We start from the raw sequence: 16485 nt of genomic DNA, 5'->3' as shown, positions 1-16485 counted from the left end.
CCGCTACGTTCTGAGTTCAAATTCCGCCAAGGCGGACTTTACCTTCCATCTTTTCGGGGTCGATAAATTAAGTACTAGGTGAGTACTAGGGTCGATGTAATCGACTTGCCCCCTCCCAATAAATTTCAAGCCCTGTGCCTACAGTAGAAATCATTATTATTATTATTATTATTATTATTATTATTATTATTGATAAGGCAGCGAGCTGGCAAAATTGTTAGCACGCCGGGCAAAATGCTTTGCGGTATTTCGTCTGCCGATACGTCCTGAGTTCAAATTCCGCCGAGGTCGACTTTGCCTTTCATCCTTTCGGGGTCGATAAATTAAGTAGCCGTTACGCACTGGGGTCGATGTAATCGACTTAATACCTATATCTGTCCTTGTTTGTCCCCTCTAAGTTTAGCCCCTTGTAGGTAATAAAGAAATAAGTATTTCGTCTGCCGCTACGTTCTGAATTCAAATTCCGCTGAAGTCGACTTTGCCTTTCATCCTTTCGGAGTCGATAAATTAAGTACCAGTGAAACACTGGGGTCGATGTAATTGACTAGTCTCCTCCCACCAAATTTCAGGCCTTGTGCCTATAGTAGAAAGGATTATTATTATTATTATTATTATTATTATTATTATTATTATTATTATTATTATTATTATTATTATTGTTAAGGCGGCGGGCTGGTAGATTGGTTAGCACGCTGGACGAAATACTTAGCAGTATTTCGTCCGTCGTTACGTTCTGAGTTCAAATTCCGTCGAGGTTGACTTTGCCTTTCATCCTTTCGGGGTCGATAAATTAGGTACCGGTAAAACACTGGGATCAATGTAATCGACTAGTCCCCTCCCCCAATTTCAGGCCGTGAGCCTTTAGTAGAAATGTTTATTATTATTATTATTGATAAAAAGTAAACAAGCGAGCTAAATCATATAAAAAACTAAAAGCAAATTGTGAAGTTTTCATTTACTTCCAAGTTTACTGATCAAATTCATCGTAAGATATGACTGATGTTAGGTGTCACATGGTGGTACATCACAAGAGATATTTTCACGTTAACACTAATAATGCTGTTACTAATAATAGTCGATTTCATTGATTCCAGTAGTAGGTCTCAACAAAATTTTAACTCAGAACATAAAGGAAGATTACTTATGCTGTAAGGTAGTTATTTCGATACTTGACCGTTTCTACTTTACGAAAATCTTTGTATAAAGTAAAATTGTACCATCAGCTACATAATTAAGTCACTCAATTTCTGACAAACAAATGTGGTTCTGTACCAACAAATGTTTCTATTCTTGATGAAGTATGTGAAGTGGAATGATTACAAGTAACTGAAACAAGCTCAAAAATCTTAATATGCAACAATTTCAATACATGTCATACGTTCAGCTTCTTTTCCATAAGATATTAAAACATTATATAGGAAAGAACGCAAGAAAATGGAAATTTGCGGCATTTTTCTGATGTCGACATTAAGATATCAATTCCGAATACCTTCTACAACGAGGTAACATTCACTGAAATATCTTTTATGTGCTGTATACGATACAAATATAGTTTTTCTAGACTTAGCGGTAAACTTTTAGAGTTGTCTCAAATACGAATAGTAAGAAAGTGTATGCACATTTTCTATAATGATACAGACAGACGGGCAGACAGATAGACATTTATACATACAAACACACACACACACACACACATATATCTGGATCTCAACTTCTGACTCTATAAATTAAATATGTATATGTATATACGTATGTATTAATACACATACGTGCATGTGTTGTGTGTGTGTGGGTGTGTGTGTGTGTGTGTGTGTGTAGCGGTACCCTACCATGGACACGGCTTTAGGGCTGAAACGTTTATAAGAATATATATATATATAATATAATATAATATAATATAATATAATATAATATAATATAATATAAATTAATATATAAATTTATATATATATATATATAATATATATATATATATATATATATATATATATCTATATATATATATATATATATATTATATATATATATAATGTATGTATGTATATATATATATGCATCTAATATATATATAAGAGCGTATTTTTAGGTTTGCTAACACAAACAGTAAATATGTTTTACGAAATTCTCACCTCTTGAGTCACTATATAGCGCCGAATAAATCGTCGGCAGTACTTTTAATTTTAAGATTCGAATTTATCTATTTATCTGTTTTGGGGAACCGATACCTTACGTGGACGTAAACACAGATACAAGCACACACACATGAACGCACGCACACAGCGCACACACGCACACACACACACACATACATACACACACACACATCTATATATATATTTAATATATACACACATATATATGTGTATATATATTAATATTAATATAGGGTAGGATGAATTATAGAAATTTTTCTACCAGTGGTCTAGCATGTATACAAAGTCAATAGATATTATATTTATATGTAAAATATGTCTATTTATTTTGTATACATGCTAGGTCACTGAAAGAAAAAAATTCTATAATTTTTCCTACCCTATATTAATTTTAAGACATGTTTTTAGCAATTTCTGAAGTTTAATCGGAATTTATATTTGCTGTCAATTGAAACTGCGGAGGATTTGAAAAATTATAATATAGAAGGATGAGACACATGTTTTTTTCTCTCTAATTTATATGTTAATGTTTTGGCGTATAACGCTGATAAGAACTTCCCCTTGCAAATTATTTTATTTGCTAATTAAAGTTCGAAACACCTAAGGTCCGGTTGTAAAACATGGTAAATGTTATTTTTCATTCCCTTCGAAATTGCTCTTAACTGCGGTTTGGACATTTTGACTGTTCCTTCTTGTATGTAAGGCGACCTGTTAAGCCTCGCCTCTTTGTGCTTAAATGTACATATATATATATATATATATATGACTAGCTTCTTACAGTTTCCGCCTACCAAATCCACTCACAAGGCTTTGGGCGGCCCGAGACTAGAGTAGAAGACACTTTCCCAATGTGCCACGCAGTGGGACTGACTGAACCCGGAACCATGTGGTTGGGAAGGAAGCTTTTTACCACACACCCACGTCTGCACACACACACATACATACATATAATATATATATATATATATATATATATATATATATATATCTATATATATATATATATATATATATATATATATATATAATATATGTATGTTATATATATATATATATATATATATTATATATATATTATATATTCATACATACATAATATATATATATATATATATATATATATATATATATATTATATTATATATATATATATATAATATAAACACTCACAACGCCCGGTCTGGGAATCGAATATATATATATTATATATTCGATTCCCAGACCGGGTGCTGTGAGTGTTTATTGAGCGAAAACACCTAAAGCTCCACGCGGCTCCGGCAGGGGTTGGTGGCGATCCCTGCTGTACTCTTTCGCCACAACTTTCTCTCACTCTTTCTTCTATTTGCCTGCTCGCTTAGCCAGCAGGGTGGCGTCATTAGAAGGCTAAAACAATGCGAAATGCATGGTGACCAGCGATGTGTAGAAGCATCTGATAGCCTGGTCGGTCACGGTGATCACGGTGATATATATATATACATCGTAACATATAATTGGCAACCAAGTGTGGCGTCCTATACGGGACAGTGCTACTGACGTTTATAGCCTCAGGAAGACATCTCTTCCAGCTGGCTAACGACACAGATTCTGTCCGATTAGTATTTGCGAGGAGAGGTCATTGCTCTCATCCCTAGCATTAAGTGATACACACGGACTCGAGTTTCTGGGTGGTTACCCTCCTCAACGTGTGCTAATCACCAGCTAGTGATGAAAATTCACCCCACTCACAAAATACTAAATACCTTATCTAGCGACGAAGCGTCGTTGATCTCGTTATATACAGAAACATATATATGTATTTAACCCCTTCATTCGACCTCTCCTGTCAAACCGTTTCTTCCAACCAGTCACCATGCTTGACCGCTAAATCTACAAGATTTTTTTATTCCCTCCTGTTGAAGAGTGTAGTCTCGAAACGTAAAAGACTTTCTCATTTTCCCGTACGTTAAACTAATACACTTGCTGGTTCATACACCTGTCTTCGTCTTTTGTTTTTCTATAAATTTCAACTATATATATATATATATATATAATATATATATATATGTGTATATATACATATATATATGTGTGTATATATATACATATATATATATATATACATACATACATATATATATCCATATATATATATATATATATAGGGGGGGAGAATTCACAATGTATATATATATATATATATATATATATATATATATATATATATATATATATATATATATATAGGGGAAGAATTCCAAAAATATATATATATTGTCGTAATTAAATTTATATACAGATATAAATATTTCCCACGTATGTTTTCCCCATTATTTGAAACTCTCTCTGTAGCACACACAGCAAAATGCTTTGTGGCATTTTGTTCGTCTTTATGTTCAGCACTGGAGTCGATGCAATCGATTTACCCCCTCTCCTGAAATTGCTTGCCTCATGCCAAAATTTGAAACCAATACTAAATCTCTGTATCCAATGCCGAGTTCCAAATAACTGCAATACTGAAATATACGTAGGAACATTATTATTAGTTTTATCGTAATTTTCCACTATACAATCATAATTAGTAAAGCTGCTAATTACAGCGGCCCAGTAACCACTACAGTGGAAGCTAAGAGACTGCAATAATGCTCCAGAGTTTTAGCCGAAAAAATAGTCTGTTGCATGTATTTGATATATCTATTTTATCGGTGTCTTGTCGAACAGTTAAGTAACAGGGACGTAATCAAACCAACAGCGTGTGTGTGTGCATGTGTGCGTATATGCACAAACCAACGGTGTGTGTGTATGTGTGTGTGTATGTGTGTGTGTATATATATATATATATATATATATATATATATATATGTAATTATTTTTCGGGCGAAAACGACATTTCTCCAGCATGCTTGAAGTGACGATACCTTCTAAAACTACCAAAAACTCCAGCTAAAATCATGAACGTGATGTTTATCCTTATATTCTTTTATGTATATATGTATATATATTGTTATTAGAATCGTTAGCACGCCGGGCAAAATGCTTAGCGGCATTCACATTGTGAGTTCAAATTTCGCGGAAGTCGACTTTGCCTTTCATCCTTTCGGATCGATAGATTAAATGAAACACTGGGGTCGAAGTAATCGACTAGTCCCCTCCCACAGGTATCAGGGCTTGTATCTATAGTAGAAAGGATTATTATTATCATTATTATTATATTATTATTATTATTATTATTATTATTATTATTATTATTATTATTATTATTATTTTATGTTTGACTTTTGCTTTGCATTTGTACAAGTTGACTCCAAGTCTCACCCAGAGACCTCAAGAGACAAGTTAGAAGTTCATGTTGGTGTTATGCCTAGGGTGCCATATATTTGGTTTTGTACTTAGTGTTGTACTAATGAATGCCTAAAGAACCATACTAAAATTATGTTTGTTTTAAAACTTGAGATTACATAGAAAGCATTTTGCGTAGGATATGAGCAGATCCCATGAGTACTATCTTTTGAATTTCTGCCATTTTGGGGTTTCCTGGTATCTGAGTTAGGTAGGAATCAACCCCTTTTGCTATCATTCCCAGAGCACCTATGACAACAGGTATTGTTTTAGTCTTCAGGTTCCATTTTGCTGATTTCTATTTCAAGATCTTTATATTTGCTCAGTTTTCTTTATTTCGCTCAGTATTATTATGATCATCATCATCATCATCATCATCATCATCATCATCATCATCATCATCATCATCATTATTATTATTATTATTATTATTATTATTATTATTATTATTATTGTTGTTGTTGTTGTTGTTGTTGTTATTATTATTATTATTATTATTATTAATATTATTATTATTATTAGTATTATCATTATTATTATCATTATTATCATTATTATCATTATTATCATTATTATTATTATTATTATGGCGAGCTAGCAAAATCGTTAGCGTGCTGACCGAAATGCTTAGCGGTATTTCGCCCGTCGCTACGATTTGAGTTCAACTTCCGCCGAGGTCAACTTTACCTTTCAACCTTTCGGGGTCGATAAAATAAGTACCAGTTGAACAACTGGTAGCGATATAATCGATACCAGTTAAACAACTGGTATCGATATAATCGACTCCCTCTCCCCCAAAACCGCTGCCCTTGTGACAAAATTTGAAACCATTATTATCATTATTATTATCATTATTATTATTACCATCATTATTTAAAACCGTTTCATTCGGCCTCATGTGACTTAAAGTTTCGTCGGTATCTTACATAAACTTATGGAATTTTGTTGCATGTGGCCGAACCAAACCTTGTTAAATAGTAATATATGTAACTGCTACTAAATGTATTGAGTGCCTCTACCTTTCGTTTCTCCGCTCACCTGTACATGTGTGTGTGTGTGTGTGTGTGTGTGTGTGTGTGTGTGTGTGTGTGTGTGTGTGTGTGTGTGTGTGTGTGTGTGTGTCTGTCTGTATCTTCAGGATTAGTTAAAATACACGGGCGAACAGAAAACACGGAAGGTCACCAACTTCTCACCAGTTTTTGGCCCGAAGGCCGAGCACAATTTCAGCCATTATCGATAATATTGCTTCCAGTATACACACACATATATATATATATATATATATATATCTTGAAAGCCGTCATTCTGGTCTAACGACCCTCCAGGTTTGTTTTCGTTCGGTTTCCTTGTATGTCTCCACAGTCATTTTTCGTTTTCAACTTTAACCCCCCATAAATCCTAAATTTTATTTTAGAATTTATGCGACCAATTGTCTTTGAAGACTCATATTGTCGTTGAATGCTCGATATGAGTAATAGATAGACAACCGACAACTGATGAAGGATCCTTTCTCTGTGTTAACTTGTCCCGTTTTCCATTTTTATTTTCGTTGTTTATTTTCGTGATGGTGCGCGCGAGTTTAGTGCGAGTGGTAGTGATTCAGAAAACGATTATGATAAATATATTGTTGACTATTATTAATGATTTTGACATTCTTTTTACTTTCCATAAAATATTCTTTGTATTCTACTGTTGTTTTATTGCCATTTATTTACGAGAATTATAAATTTTATACGTAAAATGCTTTTCTGGAAACGAATTACGATTTACAATTGCTACTATGGGACATTATTGCTCTGCTTTACGCGCTGTCTCGGAGAACAACTTAACTCGTATATCGAAGCATTACTCTATATTTTACATATTATAGGTTGTATGGGAGTAGGCTCGTTGAATATATATATATATATATATGTGTGTGTGTGTGTGTGTGTGTGTGTGTGTGTGTGTTGTGTGTGTGTGTGTGTGTGTGTGTGTACCTTTGTGTCTGTGTGTCCCAGTATTGGTGTGTTTGCGTTCCCGTAACATAGCGGTTCGTCTAAATGTTTGTCCTCCTTGCGTTCTTTCTGTGCAACCCTTGATACATTCATGTAGCGCAACGTACACACTGTTTGTTTATATATATATATATATATATATATATATATATATAGGCGCGGGTGTGGCTGTGGTAAATAGCTTGCTTACCAACCACATGGTTCCGAGTTCAGTCCCACTGCGTGGTATCTTGAGTAAGTGGCTTCTACTTTAGCCTTGCGCCGACCAAAGGCTTGTGAATGCATTTGGTTGACGGAAACTGAAATATAGTATATATGTGTGTCTACCTGTCTGTCTGTGTTTGTCCCCCACCATCGCTTGACAACCGATGTTGGTGTATTTACGTCCCCGTTACATAGCGGTTGGACAAAAGGGACCGATAGAATAAGTACTAGGCTTACAAAGAATAAGTCCTGGGTCCGACTTGCTCGACTAAAGGTAGTGCTCCTGCTTGGCCGCAGTGAAATGACTGAAACAAATAATACGACCTTTTTATTTCAGTTTCCGTCTACCAAATCCACTCACAAGGCTTTGGACGGCCCGAGGCTATAGGAGAAGACACTCTTTCTTTCACACTCACACACACTCACTCTCTCTCTCTTTATTTATCGCTATTTCTCTTTCTAACTCTCTCTCACACACAGACGTTCATACATATACACATACACACGTACATCTGTATAAATGCATACATATCAACTGTGTAATATTATACAGATTATATATGCACACTAGATATATAGTATACACTTATTCATATAAATATATAGAGACTTTATATAAGTATATTTGTGATATATATCTTATATGAATTTATGTTATATATATCTTTATATATATATAACTGAGAATGTGTGTCTGTCTGTGTGTTTCCCTAAAACTTGAGAACTACACAACCAATTTCATTCAAATTTTACACATGCCTTACTTAGGGTCCGGGGAGTGTCATCGGCAAAAAAAACGTTTTAACTTTTTGCCTAGGGCGAGCCCACAGCAATATCATATATTTTCCACTACGATTCCCTAAAACTTGAAAACTACACAACCAATTCCATTCAAATTTTACACATGCCTTACTTAGGGTCCATGTAGTTTCATGGGCAAAAAAATGTTCAACTTCTTGCCTAGAGCGAGCCCATAGCAATATCATATCTTCTCCACTATTTCAGTATTACGTGTTAAAAGTGAAACAAAAACATTTCTCTATTTTATGTCAGATACTTTCACTTTAACAATAAAAATAATAATAACAATTGAATAATATGTAGTAAGTAATAATTAAAATCAAACTAAAGTAACATGACAAAAGTAGAAATAGCAATTGGTATAAAATTGCATCAATGATTTCAACTTGAATAAGTGGCTTCACATGAATGGGAATAAATTAAAAATAAAATTAGTGTGCAGAAATGGAATAGTCCAGATGGATAATAAAAATTTAAATTAAAGAAAAGACTATTGTCTATAAAGTATACAATGTAGAGAAAAAATATTTGAACACATGGAGGAAAGCACCTTCGAAAGTGTCTTGGTGCGACTATGAAAGGTATCTAATCAGAGGCGGTAAATTCGCCACAATAGAAGCAAGGTTCAAGTCAACGGAGCGTGCAAGGGAGTACTCGACTCAAACTTGCAAAATGGAAATATTTTATTTTTACCTTTATATCTGGGACGTAGGAGGTCCCAGGAAAAAATTTTTAATCCCCCCCCCCAGAAGTAGAGGTAGGCTGGATTGTAGCCACACTTCTATACAAGAGGGAGGACAAGATACAATTGATCGAAATTACAAGAGACGGGCTAACAATTCCAGTCTGTTATATATTTTGAGTATTGTTATCACTAGCGATATCAAGATATAACTTTGTATTTTGTATTTTATGTGTAGATGTATATATATAGACGTACATGTAATATGTACAAATATATATACACATATATACATGCACTAACACTATGACCCGGCAACGACGGGTCTTTAATGCTAGTATACATATATATAACTGAGAATATATATATATATATATATATATATATATATATATTATATATATATATATATATATATATATATATATATATATATGTATGTATGTATATACAATTAATAGAGATCACAAAAGTGACAGAGGGTGTTGCCCAGCACCGCTTCTGCTAAAGATAAGAGTTAAATTAACACTAAAGCACTAAATTAACGACTGACAAAGGTAAGTAGGTCCCTAGCGTACATAACCGTATTCCAATTTCGCATTTTGCAGCAGAACACCTTGAAACGGTGTTTCTTATACGACTGACAAGAGAAATTGTGTTTAAACCTAGGCGTTAAGGGCCGCTGATGACAATTAAGGTGTTCTACACCAAAATTCGAAATTGCAATACGGTTATGTACGCTAGGGACTTACCTCCCTGTATCAGTCATTAATTTAGTGCTTTAGTGGCTTTAGAGTTGATTTAACTCTTATCTTTAGCATAAGCGGTGCTGGCTAGCACCCTCCGTCACTTTTGTAACCTCAATTTTGCCTTTAGGTTGTAATTGCTTATAAGCCACCCTTTTAATTTATATATATAATATATATAATTTCAAGAATGGGCGTAGGAGTGGCTATGTGGTAAGTAGTTTGCTAACGAACAGCATGGTTCCGGGTTCAGTCCCACTGCGTGGCACCTTGGGAAAGTGTCTTCTACTATAGCCTGTGAGACGGAAACTGAAAGAAGCCCGTCGTATATATGTATATATATGTGTGTGTGTGTGTCTGTATGTCTGTCTGTCTGTGTTTGTTCTCCCAACATCGCTTGACAACCGGTGCTGGTGTGTTTACGTCCCCGTAACTTAGCGGTTCGGCAAAAGAGACCGATAGAATAAGTACTAGGCTTATAAAGAATAAGTCTTGGGGTCGATTTGGTCGACTAAAGGCGGTGCTCCAGCATGGCCGCAGTCAAATGACTGAAACAAGTAAAACAGTAAAAGAGTAAAGAGTTGAAAGTAAAAGTGGAAACCGCACAGAAGTATGTTTAAAGATTTTTCTTTACTTTTTAAAATTTTAATCAGACAGGGTAAGTATTTTTATCGTTTTCGATATGTATGTTTATCTTATAAAATGTTAAAAATCCAAAGACAAGGATTAGGAAATAAGAATAAAGATTAGGAAATAAGTAAAAATTTAAAATTAAAACAGTTTCTTCTCTGAGCGTAGTTAAGAATATGTTTTAAACACATTTTCTTATTTCCTAATTTTTTTCATATTTCCCTAATCCTTGAATTTTTAATATTTGTTAAGATAAGCTTACACATTGAAACCGGTAATCTATACTATAATGGTGAAAGCAACTTATATCAATAAGCAGGTATGTAACAATTACTAAAAGTACTAAAATAAACCAATGATAAAAACTTGACCGTCTGGAAATATTTTCGATTTCCGAAGTTTATTGAATTTTTAAACTCCAAATTCTCACAAATTTAAATATTCATTGCATTCCCTGCGTCCATTTCTTCATGAATTTGAATATTCATTGCATTCACTGCGGAGTAGATTTTAATGTTTAATAATAAACACTATTAATTCGTTGCGGGCAACATTTTACGTTATATTTGCAAAGTCTCTCATTCTCATTCGCCTCTATTTTCATTAATGATAATTTAATAATAGCTATATAACTTTGATACGAGACACAATTTCAAGAATATTGTCAATTTCAGGAATTTGTTAAATGAATATTTTTGATAAAGTGAAAAATTTATAATATACCGGTATAGTTTTTAAGTGATTTTGTGTTGAATGAATGCATGCTATTACACAAAATAGCTGTTTAACTTTGATATGAGGCACACTTTCAAGAATATTATCAGTTTCCAGAGTTTGTTAAATGAATATTTTTGATAAAATGAAAATTCTTTAATATATCTGTATCATTTTTTTTAAATGAAGTGTTGATATGGCTACTTGGAACGCTATAAGCTTTACGATAATAACTATGTGATCGCTGCTAGCACACTAAACAGGATAGTTTTTAACGAGCTTTCATTTATATATATGCGACTGAAAAAGAAAATTTAGCAGCAAAGGCACAACGGCAGAGAGAAAGATGGGTAACTGAATCGGATGAAACCAGGGCAAAGCGACTGAATCAGATGCCTGAATATGCACGGAGACGTAGACATGATTCTGTTTCCGCTACACATGACTGACTGGTTATGGTATCTCGGGAGGAGAGAATTCTACTTCAAAATAATGTCAGATCAGAAATTACTGATGCATCACTAAAGAGATCTTTTCTTTGTGATCATGTGGAAGTAGAGGAGTTGACAACCAATCTAAGACTTCTCTTACAGAAGATCATTCTGATGAAAGAGAGTTTGCCAATTACCTTCTTGGTGCAAGAAATGGTAACATTTCTGTTGAATAAAGCCTGCGTGAATTCAAAATCAAACTACCCAATGACCTTTGCCTTGAAAGTGGTATTCTTTCAGGTCTATGGGATTTTGTATATGCTGACATCAAAAACAACTTCACAAACACTGTGTGGCTTGCAAATAGAACCGTTGTTGCTCCAACAAATGAAGCAGCACAATTTGTGAATGATTTTCTGTTGACCAGGATCTCTGGTGAGCTAAAAGTATACAGAAGTTCAGATACAGTTGATAATGACACTCTGTACCCAATCGAATTTATAAACAAACTTACGCCATCAGAATTTCCACCATACATTTTCAAACCGAAGGGAAAATGATGCATAATGCTTCTGAGACATTTAGATGTTACTAATGGACATTGCAATGGCACATACTACATCATTGTCAGTTTACATGATCATGTTATTGAGGTTGGGGTTGCTTCTGGTCCTTATGCAGGACCAACTCTGCTAATCCCAAGAATACTACATGTATCTCAAGAAATGGAATTTCCATTCACATTTACGCGCAAACAATTTCCTGTCAAGCCAGCTCTTGCCTTGACATGCAACAAGGCATAGGGACAGACTTTTGAAAAATTGGAATATATCTTCCAACACAATTCTTCTCACATGGTCAGCTGTGTGTTGCATTATCTACAGTTTGAAAGAAGGCTAATGTAAAAATATTGGCTGAGAGAAATGGAAACAGTATGATTACTGACAATTGTGTATGCAAGGAGATATTACTTTAAAGCAAAATATGCTTTTTAGCAAGTTTCAAGGGAGAGGAGGGGACGAGGAGTGAGAGGGAGGGTATGGGGGGAGGGGAGGAGGGAAGGAGGAAGAGGAGGAGGAGGGAATACACCGGGGCCATTTTACTTATGAGAGCGAAATTTATCCAAAAACATCGGAAATAAAGACATCGCATGAAGCCAAAAATAACTGATAAAGGGTTGAACTATATCCAAGTAAATAATACTTATTGAAATTTATTTCTATTTTCAAATGAAATTATGTATTTTAACTGGATATCAACATATACATATAAAATATGGAAGAAAAATAATCTAAATAAAAACTTGGATACAGCAATGAACCCTAATAAACTAGCTAACATACGAATATATATTCTCAAAGCAAAAAAAGAAAATATCAGAAATAGAAATAGAACATTTAAATGGGAAAATACATCAGGAAAATGTAGATAGAAGCCACACAACAATGCCAAATAATATAAACACTGAGATAGTAAAACATGAAGATAGACGTAACATTTCCAACAAAAACGAAGTAAACGAACCCAGACCGTAGGAATGTATAATAATGAACAAAAAGCACCAATCCAGAACACCACAGATAAACATATGAATGAGAAAGAGGGCGAAACAAATCTAAAACCGGGACACAGTGAAGGGGAACTTAATGATTATGATACTATAAAAATGAGAATAATCAAAGAACTGAAAACCATAGATCTCAGAATGGACCACCGATTATACCTTCCCAAAATCAAAATGGACAATAAAACAACATCAATAATAAATAGCATAAACCTGGCCGTCACGGAACTAATAGCCATAGAAACAAATGGCAATATCACTGAGCTAAATAACATAATATATGCAGCAGCCACTGCAGCCACAAAAGAAGCTGGATGCTCCCTCAAGCCCATCCAAACAGGAGTACCACCACCCAAACAAACCCTGTGGACAAATAATATCCAAAAAATAAAATAGAAAAAAAGAGAAAAGATCTGTCGATTCTTAACGAAATTAGTAGACAATCAACACTACTAAGCAACAAGAAGAAAACAAAAATAGTATGCAAATACAACATCACAGAAAAAGCTTTACCTGAGATAAAAGAAAAGCTAAAGCAAGATATCCTTGCCAAAGCACAAAGGATCCGCCGGTATGAGAAACGCCAACGAAAACGTGAGTCCTATGGTTGTAAAGAACATCTACTCATCAATACAATTATCTTAGAAGATTGTCACAAACAACACAAAAACTTGTCGATAGCCTGGATAGACTATAAAAAGCTTTTGACAGGCTACCACATTGCTGGATTAAGAAATGTCTGGAAATGTATAAAATAGCACCTACTCTGCGAAACTTTTTGTCTGTAAGCATGAGATCATGGACAACTACACTGACTTCGAACAGTGACAATGAATTTATTAATGCTGGAGATGTAAGAATTTCATGTGGCATCTTCCCGGGTGACTCTCTATCACCACACCTATTTTGTGTAGCCTTAATACCTCTCTCGAAATTGCTCGATGATGCACAATAAAATGTTTGATAAAAGTATAAAACATCTCATTTACACGGATGATTTAAAGCTCTTTACAAAAAATGACCAACAACTCCAGGGCTTACTAGCGATTGTTAAACAATTCAGTTATGAAATCAGGATGCAATTTGGCCTCGATAAATGTGAAAAAGCTACCTCTATCAAAGGAAAAACGGCAGAAACATCTAACGTTAACCTTGACCAGCAGCATGTCATAAAAGAATTAGAACCAGTGGAGAGCTACAAATACCTAGGGGTATTTGAAGGGGATAGAATCAAACATTCAGTGATGAAGGAAAGGGTCAGAAGAGTATGTTATCGCAGGGTAAGGGCAATACTCAAGACAGAGATGAATGCGAGAAACAGGATCGAAGCGATCAATACTTTAGCCATATCAGTCGTGACTTACAGTTTCAATATCATTAACTGGTCAATTACTGAAACATGTAATCTTGACAGAAAAATACGAAAATTGTTCACAATGCATAGAATGCATTACCCTAAGGCAGATATAGAACGACTTTACCTGCCAAGAAAAGAGAGTAACCGTTGATTTTTACAACTGGAATTAACAATGAATATTGCCACAATTGGCCTAGACACCTACCTGAAAAGCACCGAGGGCTAAATGTTAAAACTTGTCTCAAAACATGAAAACAAGAAAGCATCATACTCAGTAACAAAACAGGCAAAGGAACTCTGAATACAACAAATTCCAGAATTAGTCGTACTAGAAACAAGCACAGAAAAAGCTAAGCGCATGAAAACCCGTGCTAAAACTGCGGCCTTAGATATTCTGAATGATAAAGGGCAAGAAAAACCTCTCATTGGCAAATACCCAAAGAGAGCGAATAATGCCGATGCTGACAAAGCTCTCACCCATCAATGGCTAATGACCTCTGGCTTAGAATCAGAAACAGAAGGGTTTATCATAGCAGCCCAAGATTAATGCCTATCTACAAGAAACTACCAGGCCAACATATTAAAGAACGGCAGTAGCCCAACATGTCGTGTATGTCAACAACAAAATGAAACCATTGATTATGTTGTCTCCATGTGCAGTCTTCTTTCGCCTACAGAGTATCTCAACAGGCATGATAGAGCAGCACAATATATTCACTGGGTAATTTGCAAAAACCTGGTCCTGCCCCATGATAAAAACTGGTGGGAACACAAACTACCTCCAGTGCTTGAAAATCATCACATCTCACTCCTTAGGAGCTTCACCATTCAAACTGACAGAAAGATAGATACGAATAGACCAGACATTATATTGAAAGACTTCAGACAAAAAACATGCCTTCTCATTGATATGACTGTCCCAATCGATATAAACATATCTGTCAAGACCTACCAAAAACTGAGCAAATATAAAGATCTTGAAATAGAAATCAGCAAAATGTGGCACTTCAAGACTAAAACAATACATGTTGTCATATGTACCCTGGGAATGATAGCAAAAGGCGCTGATTGCTATCTAGCTCAGATACCAGGAAACCCCAAAATGGCAAAAATTCAAAAGATAGTGCTCATGGTAACTGCCCATATCCTACGTAAAAAAATTTCTATATAATTTCAAATTCTAGAACAAACTCATAATCTTGTTTTCTTAGACATTCTCTAGAACAACACTATGTGCAAAACCAAATATATGACACCCTAAGCATAACGCCAACATGAACTCCTAACTTGTTATCTCTTGATGTCTCTGGGTGAGACTTAGAACCAGCTTGTACAAATACAAAGCAAAAGTCAAATATGTAATAATAATAATAACAACAACAACAACAACAACAACAATAATAATAATAATAATAATAATAATAATAATAATAATAATGATAATAATAAGATTGAAACAGTGGACCACCTAATCTCTGGATGTAAAGTCTTAGCACCAGTGGAGTATAAATTAAGACATGACAGAGTTGGCCAATATCTACACTGGCTAATAAGTCGGCATTACAATATCAAAACTGCCGACAAGTGGTATAATCACCACCCTGAGGCTGTAACTGAAGGAGAAAATGTAACCATTCTGTGAGACTTTCCAGTACATAGAGACCGAACCATCAAGGCCAATAAACCAGATATTGTTGTGAAAGACCAAAACAATAAAGTTTGCTTATTGATCGACATGAGCATCCCCTGTGATCATAATATCTCAGCGAAAGAGTTTGACAAGCTCAGAAAATATAAAGACCTACTCATTGAAATTGAGAAAATGTGGCATTTCAAGGCGGTTACAATACCAGTGATCGTAGGAGCACTAGGAATGATCAAGAAGGGAACC

The sequence above is a fragment of the Octopus sinensis genome, linkage group LG16 (genome assembly GCF_006345805.1).
Source record: "Octopus sinensis linkage group LG16, ASM634580v1, whole genome shotgun sequence".
Classification (NCBI taxonomy): Eukaryota; Metazoa; Mollusca; class Cephalopoda; order Octopoda; family Octopodidae; genus Octopus; species Octopus sinensis.
Note: the sequence above shows the minus strand (reverse complement) of the source record.